Source organism: Martes martes (genome assembly GCF_963455335.1).
Source record: "Martes martes genome assembly, chromosome: 11".
Lineage (NCBI taxonomy): Eukaryota > Metazoa > Chordata > Mammalia > Carnivora > Mustelidae > Martes > Martes martes.
The window spans coordinates 76732646-76759460 of NC_137899.1; the positions used below are offsets into that span (position 1 = coordinate 76732646).

The window sequence follows — 26815 nt, forward strand, 5'->3', positions numbered from 1 at the left end:
CGCAGTACCTTTTATGTCCTAGGTATTTAATACACATTTCTAATCCTCTCAACAAGTTTCCCCAGTTTTAAAGGAATAGAAACTTAGGAAGTAAAATGAGTCATCACGCAGCTAATAAATGCCAAAGCTGAGATCCAAACCCTGATCTGCATGTTCCACAGTTCTGACTCTGGCCACTCCGCCCTCTAACCCTTATTAGCCAAGGCAAAACCAAGCTTGTGTTGTCCTAGCTCCAACTGTACATATTCGAATGCCATTGAGTTCACTTGCCCAGATATCTATAATCCAAGGTGCTGTTTCCAGACTTTCTTTCTCCCAAACACCAGATGTCATCTGCTCCTGAACTTGAGACAAAAATTACAGTTTTCAAGTTCCAAAATGCTGAATGTTACCTGTGTTCTCTTGTCCAATTTTAAACGTCTAGATTCACTTACTTATACTTACAATACCTTGGTGCTGTTGGCATTTCGGGCCAGGTAATTTTTTCTTGTGGCGGCCTGTCCTGTTCATACTAGGCTGTTTAGCAGCATCCCTGACCTTCACATCCTTGATGCCAGCAGCACCCTCCCCCTAACTGTGACACTCAAAAATGTCTCCAGATGGGGCATCTAGCTGGCTCAGTTGGTAGAGGGTGTGATTCTTGACCTTGGGGTTGTGAGTTCAAGCTGCACACTGGGTATAGAGATTACTTAAAAATAAAATGTTTGTTTGTTTGTTTTTTTAAATGTCTCCAGGCGTTGCCAAATGTGTCATGGGACTGAATTGTCGTTGGTTGTGAACCACTGGAGTAGAAGTGAAGATTACATAGGAATTAGCCACTGGATGGTTCAGTCGGGTAAGTGTCTGCTTTTGGCGCAGGTCATGACCCCAGGGTCCTGGGATACAGTCCTACATGGGGCTCCTTGTTCAGCAGGGAGCTGCTTCTCACTCTGCCGGCTGCTCCCTCTGCTTGTGCCCTTTCTCTCTGACAAATAAAGAAAATCTTAAAAAAAAAAAAAAGAATTAGTTTCATTTTTTAATCTTATTTCAAATTTTACATTGTCACTTGATCCATAACAGTAAAAGATGTTATTTTTGTACTTTTTGTTTTAGATTATGTTTTTTAGAAGACAAGCTCCTCCTCAGACTTTCACATTCTCTGTAACTTTTCAAGAACTTCTTGCTTGTCTCAACATCATCATCACAGGCAGAATTAATTTTAATAGCCCCAAGTTCCCATTATACTTTGAAATAAAAAATCTGTTATAACAATGTTTACCACACTAGTGCTTTAAAAAACAAGAAACTTCACACCTATCTCCAACTATCATCTCTTTGGTGACATAGGTAGGTCATATAACATTAATTTTTGTGTCTCCAGCATTTACAAAAATCCTAACATGTAAGTATTTGCTTAACTTGTGCATTTAAACTGTATTGCAAGGAATTCCATGTGTTGACTTAAAATTATCTACACCTACAGAATGCCCCTTATAGTGTCTTCCGACCCACATGCATATTGCAGTCCTGCCATCTAGTGGCCAATTACCCAAACTGTAATTGCAATACCTAGTATGAAATAAACCAAATTTCTCAAATACGAACATTTAAATTCCATCCAATATCATAAGATAAAGAAACCTCTACACCAGTTTTACACATATACATTTTCCAACTAATGAAATATTCCAATTTTTTTAACATTTAACATAACATTTAACATTTAACATTTAACATAAGTGAGTGAAATTAATTTAACATTTAACATTTAACATTTAACATAAGTGAGTGAAATTAATTCACATGTATAAGGTTTTAGCTCCAATATATAGCATTATTTGCAAATAAGGAATATGTAATGCCCACATTACGCCCCCCTTTGATTTTATCCAATGTCCTTTTCCAACAAAGCTCAAACTTTGCTGTTTTTTTCTCTTAGAGATCTATCTCTTTGAAGAGAGTCTTAGCCATTCAACAAAACACCTACCTGGACACCAAACTCAGCTAAAATCGAGACATCAGGACAAACTCCTCAGCTGATAAGATCCGTCATCTGATTAGACCCAAAGCTGATTCATAATCTGGAGTGAAATAAAGTTTTTAACAAGTAGGCTATTAGTGTGGTAACAGGGTTAACTAATCGATCAATTCAACTAAGTAGGTTAGTAGGAAATTAGTTGAAATATTAAACACTTGCGAAGCATTTTCATTCTTGATTGAATGAACCTCCTCACTAACTCATTCCCTTTACCAATTATGATTGTATACTTTCAAGTATCTCATTCATGCATTATTCTACTGTTATAATAATAATATAGTTAACTAATGATATAAACTGAATGGGGAAGGGAATAAGGATAAAGAGGATAAGGGTTGGGGCGCCTGGGTGGCTCACTGTGTTAAAGCCTCTGCCTTCGACTCAGGTCATGATCTCAGGGTCCCGGGATCAAGCCCTGCATCAGGCTCTCTGCTTAGCAGAGAGCCTGCTTCCCCACACCCCGCCTCTCTGCCTGCCTCTTTGCCTGTTTGTGATCTCTGCCTGTCAAATAAATAAACAGAATCTTTAAAAAAAAAAAAAGAGGATAAGGGTTGGCAAATCAGTTTCAACTTTACTACTTAGCATTCGAGATATCATAAATCTATTACTATTTCATATTTGTGAACTAACAAAGTATATTTGCTTTAGCAGGATGGCGTTACCAAATATCTCTAAAATATGCTGGATTGTTCTGTGACGTATCTGTTTTGTAGAAATCATTAACATGCTCTGAAGCCAAATGAGGCATATGTATAAACTCTCAGATATCTCTTTCTTTCTAATATTAACTCTTGATATATCACTGATTTGCAAGATAAATATTTATTTCTAATACTGCAAAGTTGTGTGGCATGACCCTATTTCTTTACTCTCAGATATTTGAAATGTCTGAAGTTCAAGAGATTATTTAGACCAATTCCTCACAGCGTAGATGGAAAAGCCAAGGTTTTCAAAGGTTAAGAGCCTCATCCAAGTTGACTGAGCTCATTGTAGCAGATGAAGCTAGAACTTTCAAAGTTACTGAAGGAATAGCCACTAGTCCTGAGGCCAGCACATCACCAAGAGGATTACAAGGTGAGTCTCTTGGAACTGATGCCATCATGCTTCAGTAATTTGCAGGAGTCCCAGCCCAAGTCATTCTTTTTCTCACAAACTCTTAATTCATAAGCTATATATCCTCTCCACGTCCCTCTCTTCCCAAACCCTATGAGTGTCTCCCGTGACCCCAGTATGAATAAGCGATTTCTTGTTCTTCAGATATTTATTTCCTTCACCTCCTAAACTTACTTGAAACTTGCCTGGGCCCTCAACAAACATTAGGGCCAGGAGTTGATCATATTGAGTTGACTGAGGTAGGTGAACTCCTTGCTCCCCCTTTCTGCTTCCAAATTATCTCACCCCACCCTCCTGCAAAAATCACTGTTCTTTCAATGCTAATGTCATTTGGATAGATCACTGTTTCCCACACCTTCTTACATGCTCTTCCCAACCTCTTTGTCCTACCTCTGTTTTGAGTAGCCTTCTGTTCCTGGCACTATTCCATTTGGGTTTCCTTTCTTTATCCTGGATGACTTCAGTAACTAAGTGGATAACCCATCAAAAGGCCCCAGTTTCTCAGTTTCTTGATTTCTATATTCCATCGACACTTTTTCTTTTCCACGTCAGTCATTTATCTTATGGTTACACCCCTGACCTTTACATCTCTTAAAAAATGCAAACTTTTTAAAAAACATCCTATTGAAACATTTAACTATGGCAGCTTCCCATGTATTCTGTGGGCACAAGTACTTCCATACAACCACACAGTTCTTCAATGTAGGGACATCTGATCCTCTCATCCTCCCACTTTGTCATTATCCATCAGTCAGTCCCCTCCTGTCATCATTTCTCATCCTGTTTGGCACAGATTCCGTTATCATGAACAGGTTGCCCCTTTGCAAATACTTTCAACTCTCAGTTCCTTCTCTCCCTCAACTGAGCTCACCCTACAAAAACCCCAATCCACGTATGAACTCCTCTGACTTCAGACTTTCTCCTTGTTCACACAGGAGTGTGTGAACACACAGGTGTGTGTGAACAAGGAGTGTGAACAGGAATGTTGCCGATCACAGATTAGGTAATCTCATAACTAGTTTCACTTTAAAGTCATAATTTCAGGCCACAGTTTGAATCTTGGTATGACCCAGAAATCTTGCTACAGTTCTCTAATAATTTTACGTTTCTGCTCCCCAGAATGATCATATTGATCATATTGATCAGGATCCGCTTTCTACTCCCCCTCTTCCACCTTTGACTCTCAGCAGGTATCCTTGCCCATCATTTACTGAGACTATGGAACTATCAGATGGAAGCATTTTCATCCTCTCATAACCAAATCCCCAAGCCCACCTACCACCAAACCATCTTTCCCATCACCATCAAATCAGGAGATATCAAGGAACATATGAGACTACAGATGGAAACTTCAGAGCTTGAGGCAATTGACCCTATGTGGTAAGTTAGTAATGCCAGATTTAGAAGGATTGTGAACATCATGTTCTGTAGAAAATGGAAAGGAATTTTCTGTAGAAAATGGGAAGATACATGATCTAAGTTACGCTGTAGGAAAGGGGTCAGCAAACTATAGCCCTGGGCCAAATCTAGCTTACTATTTTTATAAGCAAAGTGTTACTGGAACACAGCCATACCTAGCCATTTATGTATTCTTGTCTAATGACTAGCATGTTACAACAGCAGGGTTGAATAGTTGCCACAGAGACCACATAATCCACAAAGCCTAAAATATTTACTATCCTTTTCTAGACAATTTATTTGCGCTTTTTTAGAAAGATAACTATGGCAGCATGATGAAGGATAAACAGTAATGAGGGAAAACTAGGTGCATGGCAAATATTTAGGAAGGAAATTGTGTTAGTTCAGTAAGAATAATAAAGGCTTGGTCTAACCCAATGGAAGTGGACATAGAAAAAAAAAACAGATATTGTGTGTATAGAATCAGGATTAGATAAACAATTAGGAGAAAAAAAAGACAGAAATAGGTTATAAAAAGTGATCCCAAGTTTTCTACTTTCGTGACTGGGACAGTAGTAGTGTTTGCAACGGTAGTAATAAGGTGTGAGAAGAAATGAAAGTTTCCATGAGTAATAACAATAGGCAATTTAGACAAGTTCAATACCTACAAAAAATACATACATGGAGATTGCTGAAATAATCCCCAACTTGATCTCTAAGGCAAATGGAGTTGTGGAGGTCACTGGTCTATAACTGGTAGCTGGTGGGATGGGTACAGATGAAATCACTTTAAAATATATAAAATAATAACAACAAAGTCTCTTAAAAGTTTGTACTCAGGAGTTGAAAACAGACCCACACAAAAATTTGCACACAGATGTTTATAGCAGCTTTATTCATAACTGCCAAAACCTGGAAGCAATATGCCCTTCAGTAGGTGAATGGATAAACAAAGTGTGGTACACCCAGAAAATGGAATACTATTCAGCACTAAATCAGAATGAGATATTAAACCAACAAAGACATGGGGGAAACTTAAATGCATATTACTGAGTGAAAGAAGCCAGTCTAAAAAGGCTACATACTATATGATTCCAACTGTAACTTTCTGGCAAAGACAAAACTATGGAGGCATAAAAAAGTCAGTGGTTGCCAGGGGTTTGTGGAGAGGAAGGAGTGAATAGGCAGAACACAGAGGCTTTTTAGGGCAGTGAAACTATTCTACATGATACTGTATGGTAGATACATGTCAGCATACATCTGCCCAAATTCATGGTACTTAAAACACCAAAAGTGAACTGTAGTGTAAACTATGGAGTTTGGGTGATTGTGATGTGTCAATATAGGTTCATCAATTGTAACAAATGCCAACTCTGGTGGGGATACTGATATTGTGGGAGGTTATGCAAGTATGGGGGTAGTTAGTATAGAGATGAGAAATCTCTGTACATTCCCCTCAATTTTGCTGTGAACCTAAAATGGCTCTGAACAATCAAGTCTTAATTTAAAAAGTCTGTATTTATTTAAAAAAAAGTCTATATTTAAAGGACAGTTAAAACTGTCATTCATTTATAAACAAACGATTACAGAGAAATTAAAATGAATTAACTCAATCTAGATATATCAGAATAGGTAATTCTCAAATAATGTTCAGTAAAAGGAAACTAGAAAGGATGCCATGATTCTATGTGAAATTTTACAACATAAAATAACATACACTGTATGTGGATACACAAATACAGAAGAGCGTATCAATGATATCAATGACAACACAATTTCAGAATAGGAGAATAGACTGGACTGGAGGGAGAGAATAGAAGATGAGATTCATTTGCCACACTATATTTCTTTTTCAAAAAAGCTTGCAGTAAAATACACCAGAGAGAAAGGGGTATGCACTGTCAGGAGAAAAATTAAGAGGAGACAGTAGGTCTTGGGCATCAGAAAAGGAAGGTGGTATGCTTTCAAAATAATGGCATAAAACAGGCCATTCAACTCTGTAGATTAGACAAGTGAAACGAGGATTAAGAAGCTCTATTATCAGTCAGAAACCTAACAAGAGTTTCAGCAGAATAATGGAGGTGGGAGCCAGATGGTAGGGGGTGGAGGGGAGACTTGGCACCAAAGAAGTGGAGGCAGTGAGAGCAAATGGCTCATTCAAAAAAGCTGGCAATGAAGAAAAGAGAAAGATACACAACAGTTTGAATGAGAAATATTTAATGCGTCCAATGCTTCAATTTCAGGCAGGTGGATACTCAAATAACTCAACATTTCTTGCAAAACATCGAGTCCTTACATTTTCAAAATAAAAGACATAAATTAATAATTTTTCCTTAAGAGGATATCTGCAAACTATCTCCCATGTTAATATGATATAAGATCACATTAAGAACTTGGTTCAAATCATAATAACATGAACAGTATAGCTGAAAAAGTTAAGAAAAGGTGAGCCTTGAGACATCAGGATTTTTTGGATGCACAGTTCACCCGGATCCCCACAAATCAGGCACGTATGTTCATGCAATCACCCAGTTCAGGATCTGGCCTTCAACCTTTCAGATTTAGAAACAATCTCATCCATGTGAATATAATTAGCTTCTCAAGAAGCTGATCCACACCAACAAAGCTCATCACAGACTGCAGTTTGAGACACTTATTTATAAGGAGTGTAATTGCCAAGCAGTCTAGATAGAGCAGTCTGACCACTGAGTCCAATTATCACAAGGGTGTTTGGGAAACGAAGAAGCAGAACAAGGACTTACATTACTGGAATGTGTAATGAAATCTGGCTTCCATGTGACAACATCAGTATTTCTGTCAAGAGATTTTTTTTTAAAAATATTTTATTTATTTATTTTACAGAGAGCTCACAAGGAGGCAGAGAGAGAGGGGGAAGCAGGCTCCCTGGATGCGGGGCTTGATCTCAGGACCCTGAGATCATGACCTGAGCGGAAGGCAGAGGCTTAACCCACTGAGCCATCCAGGTGCCCCTGTCAAGTGATTTCTTAAACCAGCCTACCAGAACATCCTGTTTCTAGGTGAGGGCTGCTCTTGCAAATTTCCTTTCTCTGCACCTTTATTTCTAAACGTCCTTCTCCTAAGGTACATAGCCATTCCTTACACTGTTAATAAATCAGCTTACACAGATGAAAGGATAAATAATAATCTCTGTAAGCAGATCCTGCTTTTCTTTGCACTAAATGCACTATACTTGTTACTGTTTAACTGTCAGAGTTCTTTCAGGAATCTAGAATCACCTCCATATAGAAGATACCATTTCATTTGTATTTACAAGTCCATTAGCACACACTGAAGGGCAGAGTCAACATTCCCTGAATTTTAGTCATTCCTATACCACCTTCACAATTGTTACTCCAAATGAGGACATCTCAGTATATATATATATATATACATATATAATGACATATAATTTCACGATTTAATTTTTCTTCAAATAAACTCCCATTGTTACCTAAATTTATTTGTGCATGAAATTTTATGTTACTACCATTAATTAGCAACCCAGGTTAGAATAATAAAAATAATGTTTTAATAATGTCTCACTACTACTGTACATCTATATATACCACCACTGACTATCACAGTTCCTAAAATACGACATACTGTTTTGTACCTTATGTAAGGTCTAATTCAGCCTACGCAGAATGTCAGAATGTCAGCACTGCTCTGATTCATCAGACCCTGATGTGAATGCTAGTTCAATACTTTAAAAAAAACTTTTAAAAGATTGTGGAAAATATGAATTGTTTATATGGTTAAAAAGAAAAAATGGGTCCCAAATGGAGTCACTTACTAAGCCCCACCAACTTAATATCTAACCTAACAGCAGCTTCCGTCTGTTCCAGGAGTGGGATTTTAAAGCAATCTGGAATTTCACGGTCAGCACCAGTGAGGTAATCTGCCTGATAAGACCCCCTGGCCTTCCCGCATGGGAAGGTAATTTTACCTGAAACAATACACTCATCTGACTTTTTTGTCTCACCCTCCTGCCTATAAAAGTTTTCCATTTTGTGCAACTCAGAGCTCTCCTCTATTTCCCAGATGGGATGCCGCCTGATTCATCAATCACTGAATAACGCCAATTAGATCTCCAAACCTACTCAGTTGAATTTTGTTTTTTTTTAACAATATGGAATGTTCCTTAGGATAGTATCTCTAAAATGAGGCCAATTTCCATGGAAATGATCTGCCAGGTCTTTCAGGAAATTCTAGAAGACTTCTAATGGTGCATTAAAGGGTTATCGTTAAATGATTTATTGCTGTGTAGGTGGTTAAGTTTTAAAATATTTTCTCAGACATAAAAAGGTATAGTTCTTTTGGACCCACAACAAAATGTTTATTTTGCACAGCTCATTCTATTCAATGTGTGTATAGCACCCTAAGACACGGAGAAATGACTGAAAGCAATTATTAAGGAAAACAGAGTAAGGAATTATAGGGTTTGTTGGGAAAGGTAGAGAGAGTATATTTTTAGAGGCTGTTTGAAAATGTACAGGAGAGGGGCACCTGGGTGGCTCAGTTGATTAAGCCTCTGCCTTCAGCTCAGGTCATGATCCCAGAAGCTCTGCATCCAGCTCCCTGCTCAGAGGGGAGCCTGCTTTTCCCCCTCTGCTGCCTCTCCCCCTGGTTTATATGCTCAATCTCTCTCTCATTCACTCTTTCTCTCTCTCTCTCAAATAAATAAATCTTCAGAAAAGGTACAGGGGAGCTAATTAGGTGCAGACAACATAGGAGGAAAAGCCTCAGAAAAACTTCTCTGTCCTGAGTTAGCAGTGGCCCCAGGTTAGACTCCCTGTCCAGAAATTTTGTGACCATGAGTACCCAGTAAAGATAAATGTATACTAAGCTGTTAAGATTTTTAGTACTTGTCATGAAGGACAGCAATTGTAAAATGCCATATATATTTAAATCTTTATTTCCAAACTTAGATTCATGGTTACATTAAAAACCTCAAGCAAATACGAAAGGAAAAAAAAATAGACATTTTAATAACATTTTAGATACTACAGGTATTACACAGAGGAAACATGATTCAACTCAGTATTAACTGAATTTATGAAATACAGCTTTGGAGTTTTGTTGCATTAGTTTCAAATAGCTCTTAGGGAAAAGCAGGTATTTGCTGGCTGCTTCCTCAGGATTCACTTCCTTTTTTGTCCAAACATTTTCTATCACAAAACTCACCTATTCCAGCACAATTCAGCCATGTGGTTTGAGCCTAAGTCCCACCCCCAAGGTAAGTCCAGTAGAGTGTCTTGCACGTGACCATGCTCATTGGTTCAGGGATGGACATGGATCACATTCTGACCAATGAAATGTTACTTAAGGAGTCTATGAAGTTCCCTTGTTCTTCTGTGAGAGCTTTAGGGACTTGACCTGAACAATGTGAGGCCCATTAATGCTACCATGAGGGGCTCTAGCCTAAAAATGAGTCCAGCACCTGAAGAAGACAGAGCTATAGGAATCAAAATGGAGTTGGGGTCTTGACAGCATCGTGAACCTATGAATCAAGACTCCCTGAAAGCCTGAAATTAGAAGAGTCTGGACAATTCATTTACATGAATCTATAAATACCTTACCTTTTGCTTTTTTTGCTTAATCCACTTTGGTTCACATTTTCCATTATTCGCAACTGAAAGACTCTCAGCCAATGTAGACAGGTAATTTGGAACACTGGAGGAAGTATTGTGCTCAGGAGGTCTGAGATCTGGTCTAGTTCAAAGTCAAGTATTTGTGTGATCTGAAGTGGGCTCTGTAACCAAAACTGTTAATCCTTGTTTGTTTGTATGTATGTCTGTATGTATACATCTATGAATCCATCTGTATCTGCCAGAAGAATTGTAAATGTCTTAAGAAAACTGTCTTATTCATTTGTTACTCTGTATCACATAACTTTTTTTTTTATGTCAAACTTTCACTAAAAATTTTTAAAGAAGTGAACAGGACAAGTTAAATCCCACTACAAAATTATGTTTACAGAAATTATGTTTCTGGAGTGTGTGTACGATTCTTCGGAGGGGTATCAGGAAAAGATACATTGAAGATAAAGTTGTATTCAGGTCAGACTGAGAATTTCTCAAGTGTTTGCAGTCATCTATTGCAAAAGTTCATTCATACGGAATGGGAAAAAAGAGGATGAAGACAATCTTTTTCTTCACCCCTCCTCACAGTAATGTCTAAAGTCTGGGAGCATGGAGGCAGGTACAGACAGAAGCAAGAAAGACTTGTTTTCCTAAAGATTATCTGAGACTCAGGTACACATGCAGCCCTCCTTCAGAAACCAGTAACAAGCTATGCTACAGAGGCCCTTAAGATCTGAATACAATACAGCTTTAGCTCAGGAAAGATACTAAGAACAGACTGTCATTTTGGCACCCTTGACAATCTGAAGCTCTAGAAGTTTTGGGAGAAAATCCTCTTTTCCCCCAATCTTCCATAGACATTCATCTTGTCACTACAGGCATGAGTCACTGGCAGAAAGGGTCACCCCAAAGAAAATTCTCAAGACTCCATGATCAGTAAAAAAAATCTAGAATAAAATAAAAGACTCCTGGTGAGTTACTGCAAAACACCCTAGATGGACTCCCAGAATGACCAGGAAGACTCTGAATGGGAGATGGAAATCCTGCATGAGACAGATTAGGCATGAACTAGAGAAATCTAAGTTATTACTGTTATGATTTCCTCTGTGCCCTCAAGCTACGAAAACTCCTGAGCAAACCTGGAACACATATATTTTAAAGAGCAGTCCAATGATAAAGTGTGCCAACAGATGTTTCAGACGTCACAGATGTAATGATGTCACAAAAATGTATTCTATATAGTGCATCATTCTCTCTACAAATCCTTTTTCATTATAATCCCTGTCCACGTACCAGATGATTGCCTTGATCACCAATGAATGTGTTTGGGGGCTGTAAACCTTGTTAACAAGTGGAAACATATTTTTAAAATCTCTTTTGGCAAACTGTAATTATCTTCTGGTCCTAACATTTTCCCACTTCAAATAGTCCCCAAACTTAAATGGACAAGAAACTTAAATCGCCTACTAAAGTGGGCACTCTTGGTGTGCCACTCAGATCCCCTGGTCCCTTAGGACTGCCTTCATAGTTTCTGGGCACCCCTCTCTTGGCTTCACATGTGCTTACTTCCAGAGGCAAGGACCTGCACTCTTTTCTAGAATACTGCCTACCTGTGAATTGGTTGGGTTTTGCCTTCACTTCCACTAAGCTGGAAGTCTGCCATCCCCACTCCAGGCAGCCCTTCCTAAGGACTGGCAGGGAGTAGTAGAAGCCCAGGTCCCTTGCCCCCAATGAAGACAAAACTGCACAGTGTCATAACACACACCATCATTTCCCATTGGGGTACAACTGAAATTACCTTGGGCAAGAACTAGCCTGCAAATGAACCTGTGCTTGGGTTTCCTCCCCTCTCTTCTCCTACTTCCCTTGCTTCCTTACTGATTCCTCTTGGGAACACTTCCTTAATAAATCATTAACACAGCAATCCTTTCTTCAAGTTGTCCTTCTGGAGACTTGGTCCTAAGACATTCCTCTAAACAGAAAGTCTGTAAAGAGATCCCAGGACTCAGAGAGGGATTATAACAAGGCCAGTCTCACAGAAAGATGGAGTGCACTGTCACCATGTTAGTATGATTTTTATTTTTTTTAAAGATTTTATTTATTTATTTATTTGAGAGACAGCGAGTGCATAAGCGGGGAAAGGAGCAGAGGGAGAGGGACAAGCAGACTTCATGCTGAGCGCAGAGCTGGATGCGGGGCTTGATCTCATTACCCTGAGATCATGACCTGAGCCGAAATCCGGAGACAAACACCTAACTAATTGAGCCTCCCAGTATGATTTGAGGAAAACTGGAGAAGCCTTTGCAAACCCTACATCCCATATCCCGTTATTCCAGGAAAGAGACATGGGTGGCTCAAACCTTCATTTCCACCACCAAATCACCAAACTGTGAGTTTGGCTCAAGCTTCTGAATGTCATAACTACTTCACTATAGTATTGAGGAAGAAGGTGAGCTCAGATTTGCCAAATGTTTCCCCAAAGAGCCCAATGTTTGGGAGATGCACAGGTTTACTCGTGGCACCTACCTCTGGCCAGACCACAGGCTGGACAGTGCTTAGGGATAGGTCTGAATGGCCACTCAGATCCACTCAGTGGAACTTTCACTTTGCCTTTGAACCAGTAAGAAAATAGACCAAAGGATATACATGAGGTTAGGATATAGATTAGTCACTGCGCCAACCATGAGGCACATCCAGAGCCTGGGGATCTCACCCTCCCAGAGGAAGGAATCAGCAGGTCAGAGCAGCGCTCAACTGTGGGCTCATTCTCTGCCTTTTATACCATTTCAGGTTTGATTAAGGAACATCCGAAGTCAAGAGTCTATTCTAACATCATAAAGTTTTCCTATGCCACAGTCAGATAATCAATTCCTGCACTCATTTCTTGCTACATCACTGAGCCTTACTTAAGTTTCAGTGCAGCAACCTAGTTAAGGGACCATATGCAGGTATTTCATTTTTGAGTAAACACCCCACTTCAGAACAACTCTGGTGGCAGCGGTGGTTGTTTACCTAGGGATATTTAAAGAGGCCTGCCTAGAAGCCCCATCCTGTCCTTTGCATCATGTGATCAGGTGAAATCAGATGATGACAAGGGCTGTGGTTAGGCTACAGCTATCCTCAAACTCAAGAAAGATCTAGATCCCTTTGAAAGGAAGAAGTATTTATGATCTCAGTTCAGGTTCTCCCAGATGCAGATCCTCAGGAAAGAATTCAAGTGCAAACAGTTTATTTAGGGAAAACCAGTAAGGGGGTAGAGAAGTGTCACAAGGAAAGAAAGGTAGCCCATGAAAGGTGCACTATTAATGCAGCTACTGTACTGAATGACTGAAGAGATCCCAACTGAATTATCCCACCTTGATAAAGGGGCTGAGGTATTTATAAACCCACCTTGTCAGTCACTGACTGAAGACTGCTCCCTGGCAGCACTAAGTTCCTAGCATTTCCAACCTACCACTACATAGACAGGGCTCCAGAAAAAGCCGTCAAACACAGAACTGCACATATCAACAAATAAAAGTCACTAGAGCACAATGAAAACGTTTTGAGAGAACTAGAAAATGGTTATTAATGCACCTATGTATCTAGAAATTGAATTAAAGGGGACATAAAATAGGCCCAAGTAGAATGACTGGGACCTTATATCCAAAACACACCCAGAAAGGATGTGCAGGAATATTCAGTTCTCACAGAATTCATGGTAACTTACTTATTAAAATTGAAAAAAAAAAGCTCATGGGTCTGATATGGGCTTTGCCATAAACTACAAGTCAAATCTGCAGTGCCAAGGTTTTAATGAATACATATTTAAAGCACATACACAAAATACTATGTGGCAGAAATAACATTCGTTGTAATTAATAAACTTATGATACAAAAATTTAGAGTTATAGAGTAAGTTTGTATAAAAAGGTTAAATTTTTTTTTTTAGTTTAAAAAAATGTAGAAGATGGGCACCAGGCTGGCTCAGTTGGTGGAGCATGGGACTCTTGAACTCAGGGTCGTGGGCTCAAGTCCCAGGCTGGGTGTAGAGATCACTAAAAAAATAATTTAAAAAAAATGTAGAAGAAATAAGCAAAAAATGTCTGAAGATCACTGTAGCTCACTGCTAGAACATTTCTACAGTCAGAATTCTCAGTAGTTGTCAGTTTGAAACCAGAAATCCACTTGAGCTGATTTAACCAGGAAAGGATCATTAAAAGATTTTCAGTAGCTTCATAATTGTGAGACAGGCTGGAGAATAAGATTCTGAAGTTACATAGCCATGCAGCATGTCCTAAGCACACAGCAAAGCTGGGTCAGTGAGGATCCTGTGGACCCCACTGCCAAACTAAATAGACTGAAGCTAAGGCTACCAGTAGCATCAGTAGTATGGCTCCTTTATGAACTTGCTCTTGCTGCAACTGGTATGACCACAAAACTGCACTCTCTGTAGGTCCCAATTCAGAGTCTGACACAGTTATAAGCAGAGACTGGTGCTCTCTTGCTTAAAGAAAGACCAAGGAAAAAAAGTACCTGATATACTGAGCTCTATCTCCAGAGCTTCTGATGTTGAAGACCCCCCCCCCCCCCGCCAAAAAAAAAAAAAAAAAAAAAGAATAGCCCTGACAAAGAGGCATGTTTAATTTGAATTACCATTTTCTGTTTCCAAAAAATTTTCTGCTGATGACTTCATTTAATCCACTGCATTATGTCTGTGGTTCTAATTTCTGAGGCACATGTTAGAAGGCAAATGATTCTTCATTTTCTATTATTTTTTTATGCATGAAAAATCTCATGACATGAGTTATTATCACATGGGGTAATGAGTTGGAAAATGTTTCTGCCATTCTGGACTAAAATGTCAACAACAGGAAGGAAGAAAGAAAGGGAAGAAACAACACACGTACTTCTGAAATCTAATCTGATCTTTTGGTTTGTTTTTTGTTATTCATGGTACAAACTATTAAATTCAGAAAAATGGGGGAAACATATCTCAAAGCTGGTCTAAATGGCCATTATGGTAGTAACTAAGGTGATGTTATACCTAAAGCTCCTAAGTGGAGCTTGACTGGCGAGGTTCAAAAACCAGCTCTGTAATTTACTAACAAAATGACTTTGGCCAAAACAAATCTCAAAAAAACTAGAACCACAGACCATGGTCACAGGAGAGATGAAGGCTGAGAAGACTGAGTGCTTGATAAAGAACACTTAGGATTTCAGTAAAGGTTGAACATGTACCACTCCTTGACCTTATGATAAAGACAGTTTAGGTCAGAAACACACACATGGGAGCAAGATGGTGGAGAAACAGGAGACCTAAATTACTTCTGGTCCCAGGAATTCAGCTAGATCATTATCAAACCATTCTGAACACCTATACACTCAACAGGAGATCGAAGAAAAGAAAAGAAAAGAAAAGAATACCAGCAATTCTATGAACAGAAAAGTGACCACTTTCTGGAAGGTAGGACGTGCAGAGAAGTGAATCAGAGGCAACAGACCCTGGAGATAGGAAGCCTCCATCAGCCGGCTACCAGCAAGTGATAGAGCAGCAGAGCACAAAATCAGAACTTTTAGAAGTCCATTCCTCTGAGGGATGTCGCTCCAGTGGCTAAGCGGGGGGTTGGAACCCTTGCTGGGACAGTGTGATCTCAATCCTTGGGGTTACAGAAGGACTGGGGGTGCCTGAGTGTGGCAGAGCTCCCAAACACTGGAGCAGGGAAGCCAGCTGCAAAGATGGAGCTGAGGAGTGGGCTTTCACCTTGGGGTTGCCATAAACTGTGATCTGAGGCATAGCTGGACCACCACTCTTCGAGCAGGGACCCCACAAGTGGCAGATCTGGGGAGATGCCCTCCCCCACTTCCTCCACTGGGAGGAGTGGCAGGGGAGTGCGCTGCAGGAATCTGCTGGGTTTGGAAACTCCAAACGGGGTCATGTGCCAGGGACAGAAATGCTGGGTTACAGTCTGGGTGAGCATAGAGTGTGGCCAGAGACCAGGGATACAGGAGTGACTCACTGCTTTTCTTTAAGGGCGCACTGAGGAGTGGAGCTCTTAGCTCCTCCAGGCAAGAGCTCTCAGTTCTTCCAGGGCCAGAGATTGGGAGGCCACCATTTTCATTCTTGTCCTCCAAAGCTGTACAGAAGGCTTTCAGGGAACAAAAGCTACTGAGAGCAAAAATGAGAAGATTACTTAGTCTGGTGCCTGGCAAGGGCGGTGCAGTTCCGCCTCAGGCAAAGACATTTGAGAATCACTGCAACAGGCCCTTGCCCCACAAGATCAGCAAGAAAGTCCAAGATTACTGATCAATGAGAACTGCAAAACTCCAGCACTAGGGGAATGTAGCACATAGAATTCATGGCTCCTCTCCCATGATTCTTTAGGCACTCAAAGTTAATTTTTAAAATTTTCTTTATTTTTTATTTTTTTCTTCTTTCCTTTATCTTAGCTTATCAATTCTTTTAAAAATCTTTTTGAGTTCCACTTTACAGTCATATTCTATCCCTTCATTGTATTTACCCTTATTTTTTGTGTATGTGTATATATACATGTGTGTGTATATATACATATATATATATATGTAAGTTTTTCTTTAAAATTCTGAGAGGCAGTTTCTTCTAACAGACTAAAATATACCCTGAATCTAGTGTATGGGTTTGTTCTAGTCTCCTGCCTGATCACATTCTCTCCTTTTTTTTCCAACCAACTTCTTATCTTATCAGTTCCTTTTTTAAAAGCTTTTTAAATTTTCATCTTTACAATCATATTCCTTCCTTTCATCGTATTTACCCTAATTTTTCTATATATAAAAGTTTTTCTTTCCTTAAAATTTTGGGAGGCAGTTTCTTTTAACTCACGAAAATGCACCCAAAATCTAGTGTGTGGCTCTGTTCTATTCACCAGCCTGATTATATATATATATATATATATATATATATATATATATATTTTTTTTTTTTTTTTTTTTTTTTTTTTTACTTTACCCCTGGTTTCAGCTCTTCTGATTTGTTTAGTGTATATTTTATTGGGGTTCTCATTACCCTTTTAGCAGTTTGTTCTCTCATTCATCCATTCTCTGGACAAAATGACAGAATGGAGAAACTCACCTCAAAAAAAAGAACAAGAGGCAGTACCAACTGCCAGGAACCTAATCAATATGGACATCAGTAAGATGTTGGAACTAGAGTTCAGAATTACAAATATAAAGATACTAGCTGGGCTTGAAAAAAGCATAGAAGATACTAGAGAATCCCTTTCTGGAGAAATAAGAGAACTAGAATCTAACCAAGTCAAAATAAAAAAGGTTATTAATGAGGTAGAATCAAAATGGAGGCTCCAACTCCTGAGATAAATGAGGCAGAAGAGAGAATTAATGATATAGAAGACCAAATGATGGAGAATAAAGAAGCTGAGAAAAAGACAGATAAAAAACTACTAGATCATGAGGGGAGAATTCAAGAGATAAGTGATAGCATAAGATGAAACAATATTAGAATAATTGGGATCCCAGAAAAGAAGAAAGAAAGAGACAGTCAGAAAGTATACTGGAGCAAATTACACCAGAGAACTTCCCCAATTTGGGGAAGGAAACAGGCATCGAAATTCAGGAGGCACAGAGAACCTCCCTCAAAATCAATAAAAAATTGGTCAACATCCTATTATCTAATAGTAAAACCTACAAGTCTCAGAGACAAAGAGAAAATCCTGAACACAGTTCAGTACAAGAGGTCTATAACCTACAATGGCAGAAACATTAGTTTGGCACCAGACTTATTCACAGAGACCTGGCAGGCCAGAAAGAACTGGCATGATATATTCAGAGCACTAAACAAGAAAAATATGCAGCCAAGAATACTATATCCAGCTAGGGTGTCATTGAAAATAGAAGGAGAGATAAAAAGCTTCCAGGACAAACAAAAACTGAAAGAATTTGCAAACACCAAACCAGCTCTACAGGAAATATTGAAAGGGGTCCTCTAAGCAAAGAGAGACCCTAAAAATAGTAGATCAGAAAGAAACAGACAATATACAGTAACAGTCACCTTACAGGCAATACAATGGCACTAAATTCATATTTCTCAACAGTCATCCTCAACATTAATGGGCTAAATGCCTCAATCAAAAGACACAGGGTATCAGAATGGATAAAAAAACAAAACCCATCAATATGCTGCCTACAAGAAACTCATTTTAGACCCGAAGACACCTCCAGATTTAAAGTGAGGGGGTGGAAAACAATGTACCATGCCAATGGACATCAGAAGAAAGCTGGAGTGGCAATCCTTATATCAGATCAACTCGATTTTAAGCCAAAGACTATAAAAAGAGATGAGGAAGGACACTATATCATACTCAAAGGGTCTGTCCAACAAGAAGACCTAACAATTTTAAATATCTATGCCCCTAAACATGGGAGCAGGCAACTATACAAACCAATTAATAACAAAATCAAAGAAATACATAGACAATAATACAATAATAGTAGGGGACTTTAATACTCTCCTCACCGAAATGGACAGATCATCTAAGCAAAAGGTCAACAAGGAAATAAAGGCCTTAAATGACACACTGGACCAGATGGACATCACAGATATATTCAGAACATTCCATCCCAAAATAACAGAATACACATTCTTCTCTAGTGCACATGGAACATTCTCCAGAATAGACCACATCCTGGGTCATAAATCAGGTCTCAACAGGTATCAAAAGATTGGATCATTCCCTGCATAGTTACAGACCACAATGCTCTGAAGCTAGAACTCAATCACAAGAGGAAATTTGGAAAGAACACAAATACATGGAGACTAAACAGCATCCTTCTAAAAAATGAATGGGTCAACCAGGAAATTAAAGAAGAATTGAAAAAATTCATGGAAACAAATGATAATGAAAACACGATTCAAAATCTGTGGGACACAACAAAGTCCCAGTCCTGAGAGGAAAATATATAGCGGTACAAGCCTTTCTCAAGAAACAAGAAAGGTCTCAAATACACAACCTAACCCTATATCTAAAGGAGCTGGAGAGAGAACAACAAAGAAAGCCTAAACCCAGCAGGAGAAGAGGAATCATAAAGATCAGAGCAGAAATCAATGAAATAGAAACCAAAAAAACAACAGAACAAATCAACAAAACTAGGAGCTGGTTCTTTGAAAGAATTAATAAGATTGACAACCCTCTGGCCAGACTTATCAAAAAGAAAAGAGAAAGGACCCAAATAAATAAAATCATGAATGAAAGAGGAGAGATCACAACCAACACGAAAGAAATACAAACAATTATAAGAACATACTATGAGCAACTCTACGCCAACAAATTCGACAATCTGGAAGAAATGGATGCATTTCTAGAGACATTTAAACTACCAAAACTGAACCAGGAAGAAATAGAAAACATGAACAGACCCATAACCAGTAAGGAGATTGAAACAGTCATCAAAAATCTCCAAACAAACAAAAGCCCAGGGCCAGACGGCTTCCCAGGGGAATTCTACCAAACATTTAAAGAAGAATTAATTCCTATTCTCCTGAAACTGTTCCAAAAAATAGAAATGGAAGGAAAACTTTCAAACTCATTTTATGAGTTTTTATTATCTTGATCCCAAAACCAGACAAAGATCCCATCAAAAAAGAGAATTACAGACCAATATCCTTGATGAACACAGATGTGAAAATTCTCACCAAAATACGGGCCAATAGGGTCCAACAGTACATTAAAAGGGTTATTCACCACGACCAAGTGGGATTTATTCTAGGGCTGCAAGGGTGGTTCAACATCCACAAATCAATCAATGTGATACAACACATTAATAAAAGAAAGAACAAGAACCATATGATACTCTCAATAGATGCTGAAAAGGCATTTGACAAAGTGCAGCATCCCTTCCTGATTAAAACTCTTCAAAGTGTAGGGACAGAGGGCACATACCTCAATATTATCAAAGCCATCTATGAAAAACCCACTGCAAATATCATTCTCAATGGAGAAAAACTGAAAGCCTTTCTGCTAAGTCAGGAACACTGCAGGGCTGTCCGTTATCACCACTGCTATTCAACATAGTACTAGAAGTCCTAGCCTCAGCAATCAGACAACAAAAAGAAATTAAAGGCATCCAAATCAGCAAAGAAGAAGTCAAACTATCACTCTTTGCAGATGATATGATACTATATGTGGAAAACCCAAGAGACTCCACTCCAAAACTGCTAAAACTTATACAGGAATTCAGTAAAGTGTCAGGATATAAAATCAATGCACAGAAATCAGTTGCATTTCTTTACACTAACAACAAGACAGAACAAAGAGAAATTAAGGAGTCAATCCCATTTACAATTGCTCCCAAAACCATAAGATACCTAGGAATAAATCTAACCAAAGAGGCAAAGAATCTATACTCAGAAAACTATAAACTACTCATGAAAGAAATTGAGGAAGATACAAAGAAATGGAAAAATGTTCCATGCTCATGGATTGGAAGAACAAATATTGTGAAAATGTCTATTCTACCTAAAGCAATCTACACATTTAATGCAATCCCTATCAAAATCCCATCCATTTTTTTTCAAAGAAATAGAACAAATAATCCTAAAATTTATATGGAACCAGAAAAGACCTCGAATAGCCAAAGGAATATTGAAAAAGAAAGCCAAAGTTGGTGGCATCACAATTCCAGACTTGAAGGTCTATTACAAAGCTGTCATCATCAAGACAGTATGGTACTGGCACAAAAACAGACACATAGATCAATGGAACAGAATAGAGAGCCCAGAAATAGACCCTCAACTCTATGGTCAACTAATCTTCGACAAAGCAGGAAGGAATGTCCAATGGAAAAAAGACAGCCTCTTCAACAAATGGTGCTGGGAAAACTGGACAGCCACATGCAGAAAAATGAAACTGGACTATTTCCTTACACCACACATGAAAATAGACTCAAAATGGATGAAGGACCTCAATGTGAGAAAGGAATGCATCAAAATCCTTGAGGAGAACACAGGCAGCAACCTCTTCGATCTCATTCGCAGCAACTTCTTCCTAGGAACATCGCCAAAGGCAACAGAAGCAAGGGCAAAAATGAACTATCGGGATTTCATCAAGATCAAAAGCTTTTGCACAGTAAAGGAAACAGTTAACAAAACCAAAAGACAACTGACAGAATGGGAGAAGATATTTGCAAATGACATATCAGATAAAGGGCTAGTATCCAAAATCTATAAAGAGCTTATCAAACTCAACACCCAAAGAACAAATAACCCAATCAAGAAATGGGCAGAGGACATGAACTGAAATTTCTGCAAAGAAGACATCCAGATGGCCAACAGACACATGAAAAAATACTCCACATCACTCGGCATCAGGGAAATACAAATCAAAACCACAATGAGATACCACCTCACACCAGTCAGAATGGCTAAAATTAACAAGTCAAGAAATGACAGATGCTGGCGAGGATGCGGAGAGAGGGGAACCCTCCTAAACTGTTGGTGGGAATGCAAGCTGGTGCTACCACTCTGGAAAACAGTATGGAGGTTCCTCAAAAAACTGAAAATAGAGCTACCCTATGACTTAGCGATTGCACTACTGGGTATATATCCTAAAGATACAAACGTGGTGCTCCGAAGGGGCACGTGTACCCGAATGTTTATAGCAGCAATGTCCACAATAGCCAAACTATGGAAAGAACCTAGATGTCCATCAACAGATGAATGGATAAAGAAAATCTGGTATATATACAGAATGGAATACTATGCAGCAATCAAAAGAAATGAAATCTTGCCATTTGCGACGACGTGGATGGAACTAGAGGGTATTATGCTTAGGGAAATAAGTCAATCGGAGAAAGACAACTATCATATGATCTCCCTGATATGAGGAAGTGGAGAGGCAATGTGGGGGGTTTGGTGGGTAGGAAAAGAAAAAAATGAAAGAAGATGGGATTGGGAGGGAGACAAACCAAGAAAGACTCAATCTCAAAAAAACAGACTGAGGGTTGCTGGGGGGAGGGGGGGTGGGAGAGGGTGGTGGGGATATGGATACTGGGGAGGGTATGTGCTATGATGAATGCTGTGAAATGTATAAACTTGGCGATTCACAGACCCTTACCCCTGGGGATAAAAATACATTATATGTTTATTAAAGAATTTAAAAATTAAAAAAAAAAGATGGAATCTTTTAAAAAAAAAATTAATGGAGAGTAATAACTCGGCTTTTAATAAAATTAAATTCAAAATGTTTTCATTAAAATACTAATCAAACATTATTTACTGGAGTTAAAGGTATGGAGTTATATAAAAGTCCTGACTCTCTTTAGATAATAAGAAATATTTTTTTTTCTGATTGGTTGAATTCAATAATCATATGAACAAATATGTGCAGAATAACTTTTGCACATATTAAGGGTAAATTTCTTTTGAACAAACATTAGTGCTTATTTTATATACTGAAATATTCCTATATTCCTATATCTATTCAAATACAAAAGTTATTTTTATTTTCACATCAAGTAGAACTGTATTGCTTCCTGGATGCACTGGTTCAGGTTGAGAGAGGAATATTTCTATAAACAGTGCACAATGGCAAGTTTAATTTTTCAGGTTTAAGGAGGATCCAATCAACAAATGCAACAGAACATCCATCAGCACTGCCTTGAGTTCTACATAGACAGAGGGCTTAAAAAGAAGGAACAGGGATAAGTTACAGGATACAGAGAAACAGAAACAGTTTAGATAAAATGCATCTTTCTTCAGAGATAAAGAGAGAACAAGATCAACAAAATCAGGCAAACAAAATTGTAGAAATTCATCACAGGAATGCAGACATTTGGAAATGAATTATTACAAGAAGCAATATATTTTAAAGTAATCACTGTACATTGTCCACTGTGGTTAAGATCATGGACTCTACTCCGATGTCCTAGGTTGAATCACTCTACAATTTCAGAGTATGACCTTCGACAATTTACTAAATCTTCTGGTGCCATCTATGAAATAAACATGCTACAGTACTTAAAAAAAAACCCAAAAAACAAAAAACCCAAAATTCAAGTAAATGCGCAGCTTAAAATTATGTTTCTTAACTTGCTTTGTGATAGTGATAACACGTAGACGGCAACTGATAGATATATATAAAGGCTCAGTTCCAAGTGCTCCATCTAGATTAGTCCTCCTCTTTACTTGCTTTTTAAATAAAGCCACGCCACTCTGTATGAATTCAAGTATCCTCTTAGGGCACAGTCAAAGCCTTAAGTTCTGCCTGCCCAAAAAACCACCTGGTGCTAAAAGACAGGATGAGCCACAGGAGGAGAGAAGTAAACAGGGGCAGCTTAACCATATTTAAAGCCCAGATTCTCAGTGGAATAGTCTGTTGTGCTACAGCACTGTTTTGTATAATATAAATCAGCTCATGTGATTATTAAATAGGGGAGAAATGTCAGAATAACATGGCGGGTTTGTTCATATTTAATTTTTCCTAGCACTTTGTCTTGTGCTATCAAGAAACAACAGCTGAATGTATACTATGCAGTGGACTCCACAATCCCCCCACGCCTGAGGCAAGAAGATTAAGTAATCCACTCAAAGTTACACAGTATCCAAATCTAGAAAAATCCAAACCTCTACGCTAGTTCTTGAGTCAGTGTTCTTAATCATGATTCTACACTGCTTTTCTCAATTAACAAGTTGGTTGTATTTGATTTTTTTTTCCATCCCTTAACAAATGGAGTTTAAAATGACTATCTTAACACCTTAAAAGACAAAGAAATATGAGAAACACTTTGTAATTTATAGTGTTAAATGAGTTAATATTTCCACATCAATTATCTTTCTTTATAATTTGGAATAGTTATTGTTTTTCCATGTACTAATTATTGCATGTTTATAATTAAAGTTCTGTACTTACTCAGGAATTTCCTTGTAAGGAGAGATCATGATTTATGTCCTTTTGTGCTTTGGAAAACCCTAGAAAGATCTATTCAATATTGCTAACTGGATGGCACAATTGGTTGACACTTCTGGAACTCACAGGAATGTAAATCAATAAAAAATAAAAGTAAATAAAAGTTCATACCATATTAAGTTAAAAGTAGTATTTTCCATGGGCCATTCACAGGAAAGTGCAAATTCAGTTTCTCCAGATCCTAGTAGGAGTCTGATTTTTCAGGTTAATGAAAGAAAACAGAATACAAAGAGAGATGAGTTATGTCTTGCTTCTCAGGACAATCATTAAGATACTTCTGAGCAGGGGCACCTGTGTGGCTCAGTGGCTTAAGCCTCTGCCTTCTGTATAGGTCATGATCTCGGGGTCCTGGGATTGAGCCCCGCATCGGGCTCTCTGCTCAGCGGGTAACCTGCTTCTCTCTCTCTCTGCCTGCCTCTCTGCCTACTTGTGATCTCTCTCTCTGTCCAATAAATAAATAAGTAAAATCTTAAAAAACAAACAAACAAACAAACAAAAAAAACTTCTGAGCAGTACATCCGGAGACCCATTTTATATACATTGGTTTCTACCAACAGAAAGTAACTTCCAGGAATGTCACATCTACAGATTCTCCTTTCTATCTCTTTTCTGTCCTTTTCTTGATAAATCTTGACTGTTGTTCTAGATACAGGCAATTGGATTATTAATGAGGGCGAGGCTCAAGACTGGGCTACAGATGTATACACTATTCGACTAGTCTTAAATGAACTAAATATGAAAACAAAATTTACTTTTCTGCTTAAAGTTTAGATTCAGAACTAATGGGATAAAAATGAGTATCTACTCCAGCATTCTTTGGTTGACTCTTTTTAACAGCAATAGGGTATCATTTAAATGAGTAGCACTTTGAGAGGTTTTGACTAAAACTAAAGGTCTCACTGTATGCTTTAGTTTTTTAGTTGTCAGATGTTTATATACATCCTTTTCCTCTGTTGGAACTTAATTTACCTTTATGAGGTGTTGAACTCTCTATGTCCATGTATTCCCAAGATCATCTGGATGTAACTCATCTTTTTGTCTTACTAACTGGACTTTTCTTTATCCATAGGCTTTCTCTCAGCCTCTGTGATCCTTAGGGACTACAGAAAACACAGCACTGTTAAGACTTGTGGAAAAAAATTTCAAACCAACAAGATTTTTGTGATGCTCCATAAACACTAGATATCTGCTATTTATCTCGCATATTAATTTAATGGCAACTACACAGGTCATAAACTTGTGATGTACCTATAATAAACTTAGTTCTGTAAGTTCCTATATAATGTTAATAAATATTTTGAGACATAAGCACTCCAAGAGTGAAAAATTACATGGACTATTATTTATTTTAAAAACATAGCACACTACTTTTTAAAAAACTTGTTACTAATGATACCTCATTATCACTAATTAGTACTTTTTCTTTTATTTGAATGTGTAACATTTGCAAATCACATAGTATCTTCATTTTTTCATTTATGAAAGATACTTTCATTTTTCCCCCTAAAAATAATCCTTAATTCCTAACTATATGTGGTTTCAAACAGGTCAGAGTAACTTTCAGTATGTAAAATATTAATAACCATTTGGGAGTGATCTGTAGGTAATTTTGTGGGTATGCTGTAATGAAAACAGATGCTTCACTTTTCAGAAGACTACTCACATTGCATGTTATTTCAAACCCACAATTCTTCAGTTAAGAAATCACAAGCCTAATTAAAACCGTAAAGAGTTTTTGTAAAAAGAACAGCTCTTGTTGCTATTTTATATATAGATCCTTTCCTGACTTCAATTGTAAGTTACAGCAAAATGGGAGTGATGTTTTCTAGTAGTATGTGGTAATATCCAAAATACCTGTGACAGGACATAAGGAAACAGAGGCCCAGGTAAGTTGCTGTTACTTGTGCAAGGACACTCACATAATTCGTTAGCAGAGCCAAGTCTAAAACCCAGTCTGGTACTTATCTGGACGCCTCTTCCTGCATCCGTCCTTTCCCAGGCGCTGCAGCAGACCTTTTATTTACTAATTTCCTCCTGAGGACAGAGAGACTTTGTGGCGTGGTAAAAGGGAGGCAGTTTTCGGAGGCTCATACATCTTTGTGTCTGTAGTCAGTTTCTTAAATAAAAGTAACAACCCCTTCCACACTGGGGTGCTTTTTGAGGCAAATGCAGAATATGTGAACATGATTTTTACTGTCGTGTTCTCCAGAGATGTATACCAAATCGTTGCAATGTGCATAACTTTGGGCTGGTCCACTGAGTTTCTAAAAGATGAATTTTCCGCCTGTGTCGCATAAAACCAAAGATCAAACACCACTTCCCTACACCCACATTTCATATGAGAACAGTCCTGTACTTGTGATGAAAGCACCTTGTTTTGGGGCACCTGGGTGGCTCAGTGGGTTAAGCCTCTGCCTTCAGCTCAGGTCATGATCTCAGGGTCCTGGGATTGAGCCCCGCATCAGGCTCTCTGCTCAGCGGGGAGCCTGCTTCCTCCTCTCTCTCTGCCTGCTTCTCTGCGTACTCTCTCTCTGTCAAATAAATAAAATCTTTAAAAAAAAAAAAAGAAAGAAAGAAAGCACCTTGTTTCGTTTTCTCCCGCCTTCCCTGTCTTCTCTCAACATTTTCCGCCAGTAACTTCTACCACAATGTCTTTCACTCCACTAGAAAACTCGCTCTCCCACCTTCAGGAACCTTCCTCCTCCCTTCCGCCTCCTGCTCGCTTTTGTCACTCCCGGCTGCTGAGATCG

General features: G+C 38.4%; 1 long non-coding RNA gene across 1 annotated transcript; it reads right to left on the reverse strand.

Annotated features, from left to right (window-relative positions):
* Positions 1-26799, reverse strand: LOC308352741. Its single transcript, XR_013967680.1, has 5 exons — positions 26648-26799; positions 25035-25165; positions 24177-24257; positions 1967-2060; positions 1-982 (listed from the first exon to the last, which is right to left on the reverse strand). It is a non-coding gene; the product is annotated as an uncharacterized lncRNA (long non-coding RNA).
* Positions 26800-26815: the final 16 nt, after the last annotated feature.